Below are 15,141 nucleotides of genomic sequence, written 5' to 3' on the forward strand. Positions count from 1 at the left end.
TAGGCAAGGGAACTGCGTGCCTGGTGGGTGCGTGGGTCCTGGGGGGACTGTTGAGTGCTGACACTGGGAGGTGATTCAGATCCCGCTGGTCCACCTCCTGACCCAGTGAGGTTTCAGGGTCATCTCGGAAGGGATGAAAGCAATGTCATTAGATAGGCGGTGCACCAGCAGGGGAGCAAGTGGTGGTGGCATCTCCAGGATCTCGCTTGCTGGGGCTGGGCAAGGACACCTTGTCCTCCCTTGAAGGTGTGAGCTAGGGTTTGTATCTAGCCTTGCTCTGGTGAGGGTGGGCGGGGCTTAGTTTGACAGCCAGGAGCTCTTGCAATGGCAGGAATCCCTCAGCCCATGCCCCGCCCCTGAGCTGTCAGACTGTTGAAAGGGCGCAGCTGAGGAAGGAATGAGTGGAGAACACGCGAGCGTGTGAGGAAAACCCTCAATACTGGAAAAGAGGCAGGCTTGCGCCAGGAACGGACGCGCGCGTGCAAATTCCGCGTGCCTGTGCAAAGTCTGCATGCACGTGCAAAGTCCAGGTGCGTGCATCAGATGCGGAAGAAATAGGCAAGGGAACTGCGTGCCTGGTGGGTGCGTGGGTCCTGGGGGGACTGTTGAGTGCTGACACTGGGAGGTGATTCAGATCCCGCTGGTCCACCTCCTGACCCAGTGAGGTTTCAGGGTCATCTCGGAAGGGATGAAAGCAATGTCATTAGATAGGCGGTGCACCAGCAGGGGAGCAAGTGGTGGTGGCATCTCCAGGATCTCGCTTGCTGGGGCTGGGCAAGGACACCTTGTCCTCCCTTGAAGGTGTGAGCTAGGGTTTGTATCTAGCCTTGCTCTGGTGAGGGTGGGCGGGGCCTAGTTTGACAGCCAGGAGCTCTTGCAATGGCAGGAATCCCTCAGCCCATGCCCCGCCCCTGAGCTGTCAGACTGTTGAAAGGGCGCAGCTGAGGAAGGAATGAGTGGAGAACACGCGAGCCTGTGAGGAAAACCCTCAATACTGGAGAAGAGGCAGGCTTGCGCCAGGAACGGACGCGCGCGTGCAAATTCCGCGTGCCTGTGCAAAGTCTGCATGCACGTGCAAAGTCCAGGTGCGTGCATCAGATGCGGAAGAAATAGGCAAGGGAACTGCGTGCCTGGTGGGTGCGTGGGTCCTGGGGGGACTGTTGAGTGCTGACACTGGGAGGTGATTCAGATCCCGCTGGTCCACCTCCTGACCCAGTGAGGTTTCCGGGTCATCTCGGAAGGGATGAAAGCAATGTCATTAGATAGGCGGTGCACCAGCAGGGGAGCAAGTGGTGGTGGCATCTCCAGGATCTCGCTTGCTGGGGCTGGGCAAGGACACCTTGTCCTCCCTTGAAGGTGTGAGCTAGGGCTTGTATCTAGCCTTGCTCTGGTGAGGGTGGGCGGGGCTTAGTTTGACAGCCAGGAGCTCTTGCAATGGCAGGAATCCCTCAGCCCATGCCCCGCCCCTGAGCTGTCAGACTGTTGAAAGGGCGCAGCTGAGGAAGGAATGAGTGGAGAACACGCGAGCGTGTGAGGAAAACCCTCAATACTGGAAAAGAGGCAGGCTTGCGCCAGGAACGGACGCGCGCGTGCAAATTCCGCGTGCCTGTGCAAAGTCTGCATGCACGTGCAAAGTCCAGGTGCGTGCATCAGATGCGGAAGAAATAGGCAAGGGAACTGCGTGCCTGGTGGGTGCGTGGGTCCTGGGGGGACTGTTGAGTGCTGACACTGGGAGGTGATTCAGATCCCGCTGGTCCACCTCCTGACCCAGTGAGGTTTCCGGGTCATCTCGGAAGGGATGAAAGCAATGTCATTAGATAGGCGGTGCACCAGCAGGGGAGCAAGTGGTGGTGGCATCTCCAGGATCTCCCTTGCTGGGGCTGGGCAAGGACACCTTGTCCTCCCTTGAAGGTGTGAGCTAGGGTTTGTATCTAGCCTTGCTCTGGTGAGGGTGGGCGGGGCCTAGTTTGACAGCCAGGAGCTCTTGCAATGGCAGGAATCCCTCAGCCCATGCCCCGCCCCTGAGCTGTCAGACTGTTGAAAGGGCGCAGCTGAGGAAGGAATGAGTGGAGAACACGCGAGCGTGTGAGGAAAACCCTCAATACTGGAAAAGAGGCAGGCTTGCGCCAGGAACGGACGCGCGTGCAAATTCCGCGTGCCTGTGCAAAGTCTGCATGCACGTGCAAAGTCCAGGTGCGTGCATCAGATGCGGAAGAAATAGGCAAGGGAACTGCGTGCCTGGTGGGTGCGTGGGTCCTGGGGGGACTGTTGAGTGCTGACACTGGGAGGTGATTCAGATCCCGCTGGTCCACCTCCTGACCCAGTGAGGTTTCTGGGTCATCTCGGAAGGGATGAAAGCAATGTCATTAGATAGGCGGTGCACCAGCAGGGGAGCAAGTGGTGGTGGCATCTCCAGGATCTCGCTTGCTGGGGCTGGGCAAGGACACCTTGTCCTCCCTTGAAGGTGTGAGCTAGGGTTTGTATCTAGCCTTGCTCTGGTGAGGGTGGGCGGGGCTTAGTTTGACAGCCAGGAGCTCTTGCAATGGCAGGAATCCCTCAGCCCATGCCCCGCCCCTGAGCTGTCAGACTGTTGAAAGGGCGCAGCTGAGGAAGGAATGAGTGGAGAACACGCGAGCCTGTGAGGAAAACCCTCAATACTGGAAAAGAGGCAGGCTTGCGCCAGGAACGGACGCGCGCGTGCAAATTCCGCGTGCCTGTGCAAAGTCTGCATGCACGTGCAAAGTCCAGGTGCGTGCATCAGATGCGGAAGAAATAGGCAAGGGAACTGCGTGCCTGGTGGGTGCGTGGGTCCTGGGGGGACTGTTGAGTGCTGACACTGGGAGGTGATTCAGATCCCGCTGGTCCACCTCCTGACCCAGTGAGGTTTCCGGGTCATCTCGGAAGGGATGAAAGCAATGTCATTAGATAGGCGGTGCACCAGCAGGGGAGCAAGTGGTGGTGGCATCTCCAGGATCTCGCTTGCTGGGGCTGGGCAAGGACACCTTGTCCTCCCTTGAAGGTGTGAGCTAGGGTTTGTATCTAGCCTTGCTCTGGTGAGGGTGGGCGGGGCCTAGTTTGACAGCCAGGAGCTCTTGCAATGGCAGGAATCCCTCAGCCCATGCCCCGCCCCTGAGCTGTCAGACTGTTGAAAGGGCGCAGCTGAGGAAGGAATGAGTGGAGAACACGCGAGCCTGTGAGGAAAACCCTCAATACTGGAAAAGAGGCAGGCTTGCGCCAGGAACGGACGCGCGCGTGCAAATTCCGCGGGCCTGTGCAAAGTCTGCATGCACGTGCAAAGTCCAGGTGCGTGCATCAGATGCGGAAGAAATAGGCAAGGGAACTGCGTGCCTGGTGGGTGCGTGGGTCCTGGGGGGACTGTTGAGTGCTGACACTGGGAGGTGATTCAGATCCCGCTGGTCCACCTCCTGACCCAGTGAGGTTTCCGGGTCATCTCGGAAGGGATGAAAGCAATGTCATTAGATAGGCGGTGCACCAGCAGGGGAGCAAGTGGTGGTGGCATCTCCAGGATCTCGCTTGCTGGGGCTGGGCAAGGACACCTTGTCCTCCCTTGAAGGTGTGAGCTAGGGTTTGTATCTAGCCTTGCTCTGGTGAGGGTGGGCGGGGCTTAGTTTGACAGCCAGGAGCTCTTGCAATGGCAGGAATCCCTCAGCCCATGCCCCGCCCCTGAGCTGTCAGACTGTTGAAAGGGCGCAGCTGAGGAAGGAATGAGTGGAGAACACGCTAGCCTGTGAGGAAAACCCTCAATACTGGAAAAGAGGCAGGCTTGCGCCAGGAACGGACGCGCGCGTGCAAATTCCGCGTGCCTGTGCAAAGTCTGCATGCACGTGCAAAGTCCAGGTGCGTGCATCAGATGCGGAAGAAATAGGCAAGGGAACTGCGTGCCTGGTGGGTGCGTGGGTCCTGGGGGGACTGTTGAGTGCTGACACTGGGAGCTGATTCAGATCCCGCTGGTCCACCTCCTGACCCAGTGAGGTTTCCGGGTCATCTCGGAAGGGATGAAAGCAATGTCATTAGATAGGTGGTGCACCAGCAGGGGAGCAAGTGGTGGTGGCATCTCCAGGATCTCGCTTGCTGGGGCTGGGCAAGGACACCTTGTCCTCCCTTGAAGGTGTGAGCTAGGGTTTGTATCTAGCCTTGCTCTGGTGAGGGTGGGCGGGGCCTAGTTTGACAGCCAGGAGCTCTTGCAATGGCAGGAATCCCTCAGCCCATGCCCCGCCCCTGAGCTGTCAGACTGTTGAAAGGGCGCAGCTGAGGAAGGAATGAGTGGAGAACACGCGAGCCTGTGAGGAAAACCCTCAATACTGGAAAAGAGGCAGGCTTGCGCCAGGAACGGACGCGCGCGTGCAAATTCCGCGTGCCTGTGCAAAGTCTGCATGCACGTGCAAAGTCCAGGTGCGTGCATCAGATGCGGAAGAAATAGGCAAGGGAACTGCGTGCCTGGTGGGTGCGTGGGTCCTGGGGGGACTGTTGAGTGCTGACACTGGGAGGTGATTCAGATCCCGCTGGTCCACCTCCTGACCCAGTGAGGTTTCCGGGTCATCTCGGAAGGGATGAAAGCAATGTCATTAGATAGGCGGTGCACCAGCAGGGGAGCAAGTGGTGGTGGCATCTCCAGGATCTCGCTTGCTGGGGCTGGGCAAGGACACCTTGTCCTCCCTTGAAGGTGTGAGCTAGGGTTTGTATCTAGCCTTGCTCTGGTGAGGGTGGGCGGGGCCTAGTTTGACAGCCAGGAGCTCTTGCAATGGCAGGAATCCCTCAGCCCATGCCCCGCCCCTGAGCTGTCAGACTGTTGAAAGGGCGCAGCTGAGGAAGGAATGAGTGGAGAACACGCGAGCCTGTGAGGAAAACCCTCAATACTGGAAAAGAGGCAGGCTTGCGCCAGGAACGGACGCGCGCGTGCAAATTCTGCGTGCCTGTGCAAAGTCTGCATGCACGTGCAAAGTCCAGGTGCGTGCATCAGATGCGGAAGAAATAGGCAAGGGAACTGCGTGCCTGGTGGGTGCGTGGGTCCTGGGGGGACTGTTGAGTGCTGACACTGGGAGGTGATTCAGATCCCGCTGGTCCACCTCCTGACCCAGTGAGGTTTCCGGGTCATCTCGGAAGGGATGAAAGCAATGTCATTAGATAGGCGGTGCACCAGCAGGGGAGCAAGTGGTGGTGGCATCTCCAGGATCTCGCTTGCTGGGGCTGGGCAAGGACACCTTGTTCTCCCTTGAAGGTGTGAGCTAGGGTTTGTATCTAGCCTTGCTCTGGTGAGGGTGGGCGGGGCTTAGTTTGACAGCCAGGAGCTCTTGCAATGGCAGGAATCCCTCAGCCCATGCCCCGCCCCTGAGCTGTCAGACTGTTGAAAGGGCGCAGCTGAGGAAGGAATGAGTGGAGAACACGCGAGCCTGTGACGAAAACCCTCAATACTGGAAAAGAGGCAGGCTTGCGCCAGGAACGGACGCGCGCGTGCAAATTCCGCGTGCCTGTGCAAAGTCTGCATGCACGTGCAAAGTCCAGGTGCGTGCATCAGATGCGGAAGAAATAGGCAAGGGAACTGCGTGCCTGGTGGGTGCGTGGGTCCTGGGGGGACTGTTGAGTGCTGACACTGGGAGGTGATTCAGATCCCGCTGGTCCACCTCCTGACCCAGTGAGGTTTCCGGGTCATCTCGGAAGGGATGAAAGCAATGTCATTAGATAGGCGGTGCACCAGCAGGGGAGCAAGTGGTGGTGGCATCTCCAGGATCTCGCTTGCTGGGGCTGGGCAAGGACACCTTGTCCTCCCTTGAAGGTGTGAGCTAGGGTTTGTATCTAGCCTTGCTCTGGTGAGGGTGGGCGGGGCTTAGTTTGACAGCCAGGAGCTCTTGCAATGGCAGGAATCCCTCAGCCCATGCCCCGCCCCTGAGCTGTCAGACTGTTGAAAGGTCGCAGCTGAGGAAGGAATGAGTAGAGAACACGCGAGCCTGTGAGGAAAACCCTCAATACTGGAAAAGAGGCAGGCTTGCGCCAGGAACGGACGCGCGCGTGCAAATTCCGCGTGCCTGTGCAAAGTCTGCATGCACGTGCAAAGTCCAGGTGCGTGCATCAGATGCGGAAGAAATAGGCAAGGGAACTGCGCGCCTCGTGGGTGCGTGGGTCCTGGGGGGACTGTTGAGTGCTGACACTGGGAGGTGATTCAGATCCCGCTGGTCCACCTCCTGACCCAGTGAGGTTTCCGGGTCATCTCGGAAGGGATGAAAGCAATGTCATTAGATAGGCGGTGCACCAGCAGGGGAGCAAGTGGTGGTGGCATCTCCAGGATCTCGCTTGCTGGGGCTGGGCAAGGACACCTTGTCCTCCCTTGAAGGTGTGAGCTAGGGTTTGTATCTAGCCTTGCTCTGGTGAGGGTGGGCGGGGCTTAGTTTGACAGCCAGGAGCTCTTGCAATGGCAGGAATCCCTCAGCCCATGCCCCGCCCCTGAGCTGTCAGACTGTTGAAAGGGCGCAGCTGAGGAAGGAATGAGTGGAGAACACGCGAGCCTGTGAGGAAAACCCTCAATACTGGAAAAGAGGCAGGCTTGCGCCAGGAACGGACGCGCGCGTGCAAATTCCGCGTGCCTGTGCAAAGTCTGCATGCACGTGCAAAGTCCAGGTGCGTGCATCAGATGCGGAAGAAATAGGCAAGGGAACTGCGTGCCTGGTGGGTGCGTGGGTCCTGGGGGGACTGTTGAGTGCTGACACTGGGAGCTGATTCAGATCCCGCTGGTCCACCTCCTGACCCAGTGAGGTTTCCGGGTCATCTCGGAAGGGATGAAAGCAATGTCATTAGATAGGCGGTGCACCAGCAGGGGAGCAAGTGGTGGTGGCATCTCCAGGATCTCGCTTGCTGGGGCTGGGCAAGGACACCTTGTCCTCCCTTGAAGGTGTGAGCTAGGGTTTGTATCTAGCCTTGCTCTGGTGAGGGTGGGCGGGGCTTAGTTTGACAGCCAGGAGCTCTTGCAATGGCAGGAATCCCTCAGCCCATGCCCCGCCCCTGAGCTGTCAGACTGTTGAAAGGGCGCAGCTGAGGAAGGAATGAGTGGAGAACACGCGAGCCTGTGAGGAAAACCCTCAATACTGGAAAAGAGGCAGGCTTGCGCCAGGAACGGACGCGCGCGTGCAAATTCCGCGTGCCTGTGCAAAGTCTGCATGCACGTGCAAAGTCCAGGTGCGTGCATCAGATGCGGAAGAAATAGGCAAGGGAACTGCGTGCCTGGTGGGTGCGTGGGTCCTGGGGGGACTGTTGAGTGCTGACACTGGGAGGTGATTCAGATCCCGCTGGTCCACCTCCTGACCCAGTGAGGTTTCCGGGTCATCTCGGAAGGGATGAAAGCAATGTCATTAGATAGGCGGTGCACCAGCAGGGGAGCAAGTGGTGGTGGCATCTCCAGGATCTCGCTTGCTGGGGCTGGGCAAGGACACCTTGTCCTCCCTTGAAGGTGTGAGCTAGGGTTTGTATCTAGCCTTGCTCTGGTGAGGGTGGGCGGGGCTTAGTTTGACAGCCAGGAGCTCTTGCAATGGCAGGAATCCCTCAGCCCATGCCCCGCCCCTGAGCTGTCAGACTGTTGAAAGGGCGCAGCTGAGGAAGGAATGAGTGGAGAACACGCGAGCGTGTGAGGAAAACCCTCAATACTGGAAAAGAGGCAGGCTTGCGCCAGGAACGGACGCGCGCGTGCAAATTCCGCGTGCCTGTGCAAAGTCTGCATGCACGTGCAAAGTCCAGGTGCGTGCATCAGATGCGGAAGAAATAGGCAAGGGAACTGCGTGCCTGGTGGGTGCGTGGGTCCTGGGGGGACTGTTGAGTGCTGACACTGGGAGGTGATTCAGATCCCGCTGGTCCACCTCCTGACCCAGTGAGGTTTCCGGGTCATCTCGGAAGGGATGAAAGCAATGTCATTAGATAGGCGGTGCACCAGCAGGGGAGCAAGTGGTGGTGGCATCTCCAGGATCTCGCTTGCTGGGGCTGGGCAAGGACACCTTGTCCTCCCTTGAAGGTGTGAGCTAGGGCTTGTATCTAGCCTTGCTCTGGTGAGGGTGGGCGGGGCCTAGTTTGACAGCCAGGAGCTCTTGCAATGGCAGGAATCCCTCAGCCCATGCCCCGCCCCTGAGCTGTCAGACTGTTGAAAGGGCGCAGCTGAGGAAGGAATGAGTGGAGAACACGCGAGCCTGTGAGGAAAAACCTCAATACTGGAGAAGAGGCAGGCTTGCGCCAGGAACGGACGCGCGCGTGCAAATTCCGCGTGCCTGTGCAAAGTCTGCATGCACGTGCAAAGTCCAGGTGCGTGCATCAGATGCGGAAGAAACAGGCAAGGGAACTGCGTGCCTGGTGGGTGCGTGGGTCCTGGGGGGACTGTTGAGTGCTGACACTGGGAGGTGATTCAGATCCCGCTGGTCCACCTCCTGACCCAGTGAGGTTTCCGGGTCATCTCGGAAGGGATGAAAGCAATGTCATTAGATAGGCGGTGCACCAGCAGGGGAGCAAGTGGTGGTGGCATCTCCAGGATCTCGCTTGCTGGGGCTGGGCAAGGACACCTTGTCCTCCCTTGAAGGTGTGAGCTAGGGTTTGTATCTAGCCTTGCTCTGGTGAGGGTGGGCGGGGCTTAGTTTGACAGCCAGGAGCTCTTGCAATGGCAGGAATCCCTCAGCCCATGACCCGCCCCTGAGCTGTCAGACTGTTGAAAGGGCGCAGCTGAGGAAGGAATGAGTGGAGAACACGCGAGCCTGTGAGGAAAACCCTCAATACTGGAAAAGAGGCAGGCTTGCTCCAGGAACGGACGCGCGCGTGCAAATTCCGCGTGCCTGTGCAAAGTCTGCATGCACGTGCAAAGTCCAGGTGCGTGCATCAGATGCGGAAGAAATAGGCAAGGGAACTGCGTGCCTGGTGGGTGCGTGGGTCCTGGGGGGACTGTTGAGTGCTGACACTGGGAGGTGATTCAGATCCCGCTGGTCCACCTCCTGACCCAGTGAGGTTTCCGGGTCATCTCGGAAGGGATGAAAGCAATGTCATTAGATAGGCGGTGCACCAGCAGGGGAGCAAGTGGTGGTGGCATCTCCAGGATCTCGCTTGCTGGGGCTGGGCAAGGACACCTTGTCCTCCCTTGAAGGTGTGAGCTAGGGCTTGTATCTAGCCTTGCTCTGGTGAGGGTGGGCGGGGCTTAGTTTGACAGCCAGGAGCTCTTGCAATGGCAGGAATCCCTCAGCCCATGCCCCGCCCCTGAGCTGTCAGACTGTTGAAAGGGCGCAGCTGAGGAAGGAATGAGTGGAGAACACGCGAGCGTGTGAGGAAAACCCTCAATACTGGAAAAGAGGCAGGCTTGCGCCAGGAACGGACGCGCGCGTGCAAATTCCGCGTGCCTGTGCAAAGTCTGCATGCACGTGCAAAGTCCAGGTGCGTGCATCAGATGCGGAAGAAATAGGCAAGGGAACTGCGTGCCTGGTGGGTGCGTGGGTCCTGGGGGGACTGTTGAGTGCTGACACTGGGAGGTGATTCAGATCCCGCTGGTCCACCTCCTGACCCAGTGAGGTTTCCGGGTCATCTCGGAAGGGATGAAAGCAATGTCATTAGATAGGCGGTGCACCAGCAGGGGAGCAAGTGGTGGTGGCATCTCCAGGATCTCGCTTGCTGGGGCTGGGCAAGGACACCTTGTCCTCCCTTGAAGGTGTGAGCTAGGGCTTGTATCTAGCCTTGCTCTGGTGAGGGTGGGCGGGGCCTAGTTTGACAGCCAGGAGCTCTTGCAATGGCAGGAATCCCTCAGCCCATGCCCCGCCCCTGAGCTGTCAGACTGTTGAAAGGGCGCAGCTGAGGAAGGAATGAGTGGAGAACACGCGAGCCTGTGAGGAAAAACCTCAATACTGGAGAAGAGGCAGGCTTGCGCCAGGAACGGACGCGCGCGTGCAAATTCCGCGTGCCTGTGCAAAGTCTGCATGCACGTGCAAAGTCCAGGTGCGTGCATCAGATGCGGAAGAAACAGGCAAGGGAACTGCGTGCCTGGTGGGTGCGTGGGTCCTGGGGGGACTGTTGAGTGCTGACACTGGGAGGTGATTCAGATCCCGCTGGTCCACCTCCTGACCCAGTGAGGTTTCCGGGTCATCTCGGAAGGGATGAAAGCAATGTCATTAGATAGGCGGTGCACCAGCAGGGGAGCAAGTGGTGGTGGCATCTCCAGGATCTCGCTTGCTGGGGCTGGGCAAGGACACCTTGTCCTCCCTTGAAGGTGTGAGCTAGGGTTTGTATCTAGCCTTGCTCTGGTGAGGGTGGGCGGGGCTTAGTTTGACAGCCAGGAGCTCTTGCAATGGCAGGAATCCCTCAGCCCATGACCCGCCCCTGAGCTGTCAGACTGTTGAAAGGGCGCAGCTGAGGAAGGAATGAGTGGAGAACACGCGAGCCTGTGAGGAAAACCCTCAATACTGGAAAAGAGGCAGGCTTGCTCCAGGAACGGACGCGCGCGTGCAAATTCCGCGTGCCTGTGCAAAGTCTGCATGCACGTGCAAAGTCCAGGTGCGTGCATCAGATGCGGAAGAAATAGGCAAGGGAACTGCGTGCCTGGTGGGTGCGTGGGTCCTGGGGGGACTGTTGAGTGCTGACACTGGGAGGTGATTCAGATCCCGCTGGTCCACCTCCTGACCCAGTGAGGTTTCCGGGTCATCTCGGAAGGGATGAAAGCAATGTCATTAGATAGGCGGTGCACCAGCAGGGGAGCAAGTGGTGGTGGCATCTCCAGGATCTCGCTTGCTGGGGCTGGGCAAGGACACCTTGTCCTCCCTTGAAGGTGTGAGCTAGGGCTTGTATCTAGCCTTGCTCTGGTGAGGGTGGGCGGGGCTTAGTTTGACAGCCAGGAGCTCTTGCAATGGCAGGAATCCCTCAGCCCATGCCCCGCCCCTGAGCTGTCAGACTGTTGAAAGGGCGCAGCTGAGGAAGGAATGAGTGGAGAACACGCGAGCGTGTGAGGAAAACCCTCAATACTGGAAAAGAGGCAGGCTTGCGCCAGGAACGGACGCGCGCGTGCAAATTCCGCGTGCCTGTGCAAAGTCTGCATGCACGTGCAAAGTCCAGGTGCGTGCATCAGATGCGGAAGAAATAGGCAAGGGAACTGCTTGCCTGGTGGGTGCGTGGGTCCTGGGGGGACTGTTGAGTGCTGACACTGGGAGGTGATTCAGATCCCGCTGGTCCACCTCCTGACCCAGTGAGGTTTCCGGGTCATCTCGGAAGGGATGAAAGCAATGTCATTAGATAGGCGGTGCACCAGCAGGGGAGCAAGTGGTGGTGGCATCTCCAGGATCTCCCTTGCTGGGGCTGGGCAAGGACACCTTGTCCTCCCTTGAAGGTGTGAGCTAGGGTTTGTATCTAGCCTTGCTCTGGTGAGGGTGGGCGGGGCTTAGTTTGACAGCCAGGAGCTCTTGCAATGGCAGGAATCCCTCAGCCCATGCCCCGCCCCTGAGCTGTCAGACTGTTGAAAGGGCGCAGCTGAGGAAGGAATGAGTGGAGAACACGCGAGCGTGTGAGGAAAACCCTCAATACTGGAAAAGAGGCAGGCTTGCGCCAGGAACGGACGCGCGCGTGCAAATTCCGCGTGCCTGTGCAAAGTCTGCATGCACGTGCAAAGTCCAGGTGCGTGCATCAGATGCGGAAGAAATAGGCAAGGGAACTGCGTGCCTGGTGGGTGCGTGGGTCCTGGGGGGACTGTTGAGTGCTGACACTGGGAGGTGATTCAGATCCCGCTGGTCCACCTCCTGACCCAGTGAGGTTTCCGGGTCATCTCGGAAGGGATGAAAGCAATGTCATTAGATAGGCGGTGCACCAGCAGGGGAGCAAGTGGTGGTGGCATCTCCAGGATCTCGCTTGCTGGGGCTGGGCAAGGACACCTTGTCCTCCCTTGAAGGTGTGAGCTAGGGTTTGTATCTAGCCTTGCTCTGGTGAGGGTAGGCGGGGCCTAGTTTGACAGCCAGGAGCTCTTGCAATGGCAGGAATCCCTCAGCCCATGCCCCGCCCCTGAGCTGTCAGACTGTTGAAAGGGCGCAGCTGAGGAAGGAATGAGTGGAGAACACGCGAGCGTGTGAGGAAAACCCTCAATACTGGAAAAGAGGCAGGCTTGCGCCAGGAACGGCCGAGCGCGTGCAAATTCCGCGTGCCTGTGCAAAGTCTGCATGCACGTGCAAAGTCCAGGTGCGTGCATCAGATGCGGAAGAAATAGGCAAGGGAACTGCGTGCCTGGTGGGTGCGTGGGTCCTGGGGGGACTGTTGAGTGCTGACACTGGGAGGTGATTCAGATCCCGCTGGTCCACCTCCTGACCCAGTGAGGTTTCCGGGTCATCTCGGAAGGGATGAAAGCAATGTCATTAGATAGGCGGTGCACCAGCAGGGGAGCAAGTGGTGGTGGCATCTCCAGGATCTCGCTTGCTGGGGCTGGGCAAGGACACCTTGTCCTCCCTTGAAGGTGTGAGCTAGGGCTTGTATCTAGCCTTGCTCTGGTGAGGGTGGGCGGGGCTTAGTTTGACAGCCAGGAGCTCTTGCAATGGCAGGAATCCCTCAGCCCATGCCCCGCCCCTGAGCTGTCAGACTGTTGAAAGGGCGCAGCTGAGGAAGGAATGAGTGGAGAACACGCGAGCGTGTGAGGAAAACCCTCAATACTGGAAAAGAGGCAGGCTTGCGCCAGGAACGGACGCGCGCGTGCAAATTCCGCGTGCCTGTGCAAAGTCTGCATGCACGTGCAAAGTCCAGGTGCGTGCATCAGATGCGGAAGAAATAGGCAAGGGAACTGCGTGCCTGGTGGGTGCGTGGGTCCTGGGGGGACTGTTGAGTGCTGACACTGGGAGGTGATTCAGATCCCGCTGGTCCACCTCCTGACCCAGTGAGGTTTCCGGGTCATCTCGGAAGGGATGAAAGCAATGTCATTAGATAGGCGGTGCACCAGCAGGGGAGCAAGTGGTGGTGGCATCTCCAGGATCTCCCTTGCTGGGGCTGGGCAAGGACACCTTGTCCTCCCTTGAAGGTGTGAGCTAGGGTTTGTATCTAGCCTTGCTCTGGTGAGGGTGGGCGGGGCTTAGTTTGACAGCCAGGAGCTCTTGCAATGGCAGGAATCCCTCAGCCCATGCCCCGCCCCTGAGCTGTCAGACTGTTGAAAGGGCGCAGCTGAGGAAGGAATGAGTGGAGAACACGCGAGCGTGTGAGGAAAACCCTCAATACTGGAAAAGAGGCAGGCTTGCGCCAGGAATGGACGCGCGCGTGCAAATTCCGCGTGCCTGTGCAAAGTCTGCATGCACGTGCAAAGTCCAGGTGCGTGCATCAGATGCGGAAGAAATAGGCAAGGGAACTGCGTGCCTGGTGGGTGCGTGGGTCCTGGGGGGACTGTTGAGTGCTGACACTGGGAGGTGATTCAGATCCCGCTGGTCCACCTCCTGACCCAGTGAGGTTTCCGGGTCATCTCGGAAGGGATGAAAGCAATGTCATTAGATAGGCGGTGCACCAGCAGGGGAGCAAGTGGTGGTGGCATCTCCAGGATCTCGCTTGCTGGGGCTGGGCAAGGACACCTTGTCCTCCCTTGAAGGTGTGAGCTAGGGTTTGTATCTAGCCTTGCTCTGGTGAGGGTGGGCGGGGCCTAGTTTGACAGCCAGGAGCTCTTGCAATGGCAGGAATCCCTCAGCCCATGCCCCGCCCCTGAGCTGTCAGACTGTTGAAAGGGCGCAGCTGAGGAAGGAATGAGTGGAGAACACGCGAGCGTGTGAGGAAAACCCTCAATACTGGAAAAGAGGCAGGCTTGCGCCAGGAACGGACGCGCGTGCAAATTCCGCGTGCCTGTGCAAAGTCTGCATGCACGTGCAAAGTCCAGGTGCGTGCATCAGATGCGGAAGAAATAGGCAAGGGAACTGCGTGCCTGGTGGGTGCGTGGGTCCTGGGGGGACTGTTGAGTGCTGACACTGGGAGGTGATTCAGATCCCGCTGGTCCACCTCCTGACCCAGTGAGGTTTCCGGGTCATCTCGGAAGGGATGAAAGCAATGTCATTAGATAGGCGGTGCACCAGCAGGGGAGCAAGTGGTGGTGGCATCTCCAGGATCTCGCTTGCTGGGGCTGGGCAAGGACACCTTGTCCTCCCTTGAAGGTGTGAGCTAGGGTTTGTATCTAGCCTTGCTCTGGTGAGGGTGGGCGGGGCTTAGTTTGACAGCCAGGAGCTCTTGCAATGGCAGGAATCCCTCAGCCCATGCCCCGCCCCTGAGCTGTCAGACTGTTGAAAGGGCGCAGCTGAGGAAGGAATGAGTGGAGAACACGCGAGCCTGTGAGGAAAACCCTCAATACTGGAAAAGAGGCAGGCTTGCGCCAGGAACGGACGCGCGCGTGCAAATTCCGCGTGCCTGTGCAAAGTCTGCATGCACGTGCAAAGTCCAGGTGCGTGCATCAGATGCGGAAGAAATAGGCAAGGGAACTGCGTGCCTGGTGGGTGCGTGGGTCCTGGGGGGACTGTTGAGTGCTGACACTGGGAGGTGATTCAGATCCCGCTGGTCCACCTCCTGACCCAGTGAGGTTTCCGGGTCATCTCGGAAGGGATGAAAGCAATGTCATTAGATAGGCGGTGCACCAGCAGGGGAGCAAGTGGTGGTGGCATCTCCAGGATCTCGCTTGCTGGGGCTGGGCAAGGACACCTTGTCCTCCCTTGAAGGTGTGAGCTAGGGTTTGTATCTAGCCTTGCTCTGGTGAGGGTGGGCGGGGCTTAGTTTGACAGCCAGGAGCTCTTGCAATGGCAGGAATCCCTCAGCCCATGCCCCGCCCCTGAGCTGTCAGACTGTTGAAAGGGCGCAGCTGAGGAAGGAATGAGTGGAGAACATGGGAGCCTGTGAGGAAAACCCTCAATACTGGAAAAGAGGCAGGCTTGCGCCAGGAACGGACGCGCGCGTGCTAATTCCGCGTGCCTGTGCAAAGTCTGCATGCACGTGCAAAGTCCAGGTGCGTGCATCAGATGCGGAAGAAATAGGCAAGGGAACTGCGTGCCTGGTGGGTGCGTGGGTCCTGGGGGGACTGTTGAGTGCTGACACTGGGAGGTGATTCAGATCCCGCTGGTCCACCTCCTGACCCAGTGAGGTTTCCGGGTCATCTCGGAAGGGATGAAAGCAATGTCATTAGATAGGCGG

General features: G+C 58.6%; 1 protein-coding gene across 1 annotated transcript in view; it reads right to left on the minus strand.

The window, feature by feature from the left end:
- The window catches only part of LOC308641638 (progesterone receptor-like), a gene marked incomplete at both ends in the record, with an annotated part of 172,511 nt that overhangs the window by 10,349 nt on the left and 147,021 nt on the right, over positions 1–15,141 (minus strand).

Source organism: Spermophilus citellus (genome assembly GCF_964194105.1).
Source record: "Spermophilus citellus genome assembly, chromosome: 2".
Taxonomy (NCBI): Eukaryota; Metazoa; Chordata; class Mammalia; order Rodentia; family Sciuridae; genus Spermophilus; species Spermophilus citellus.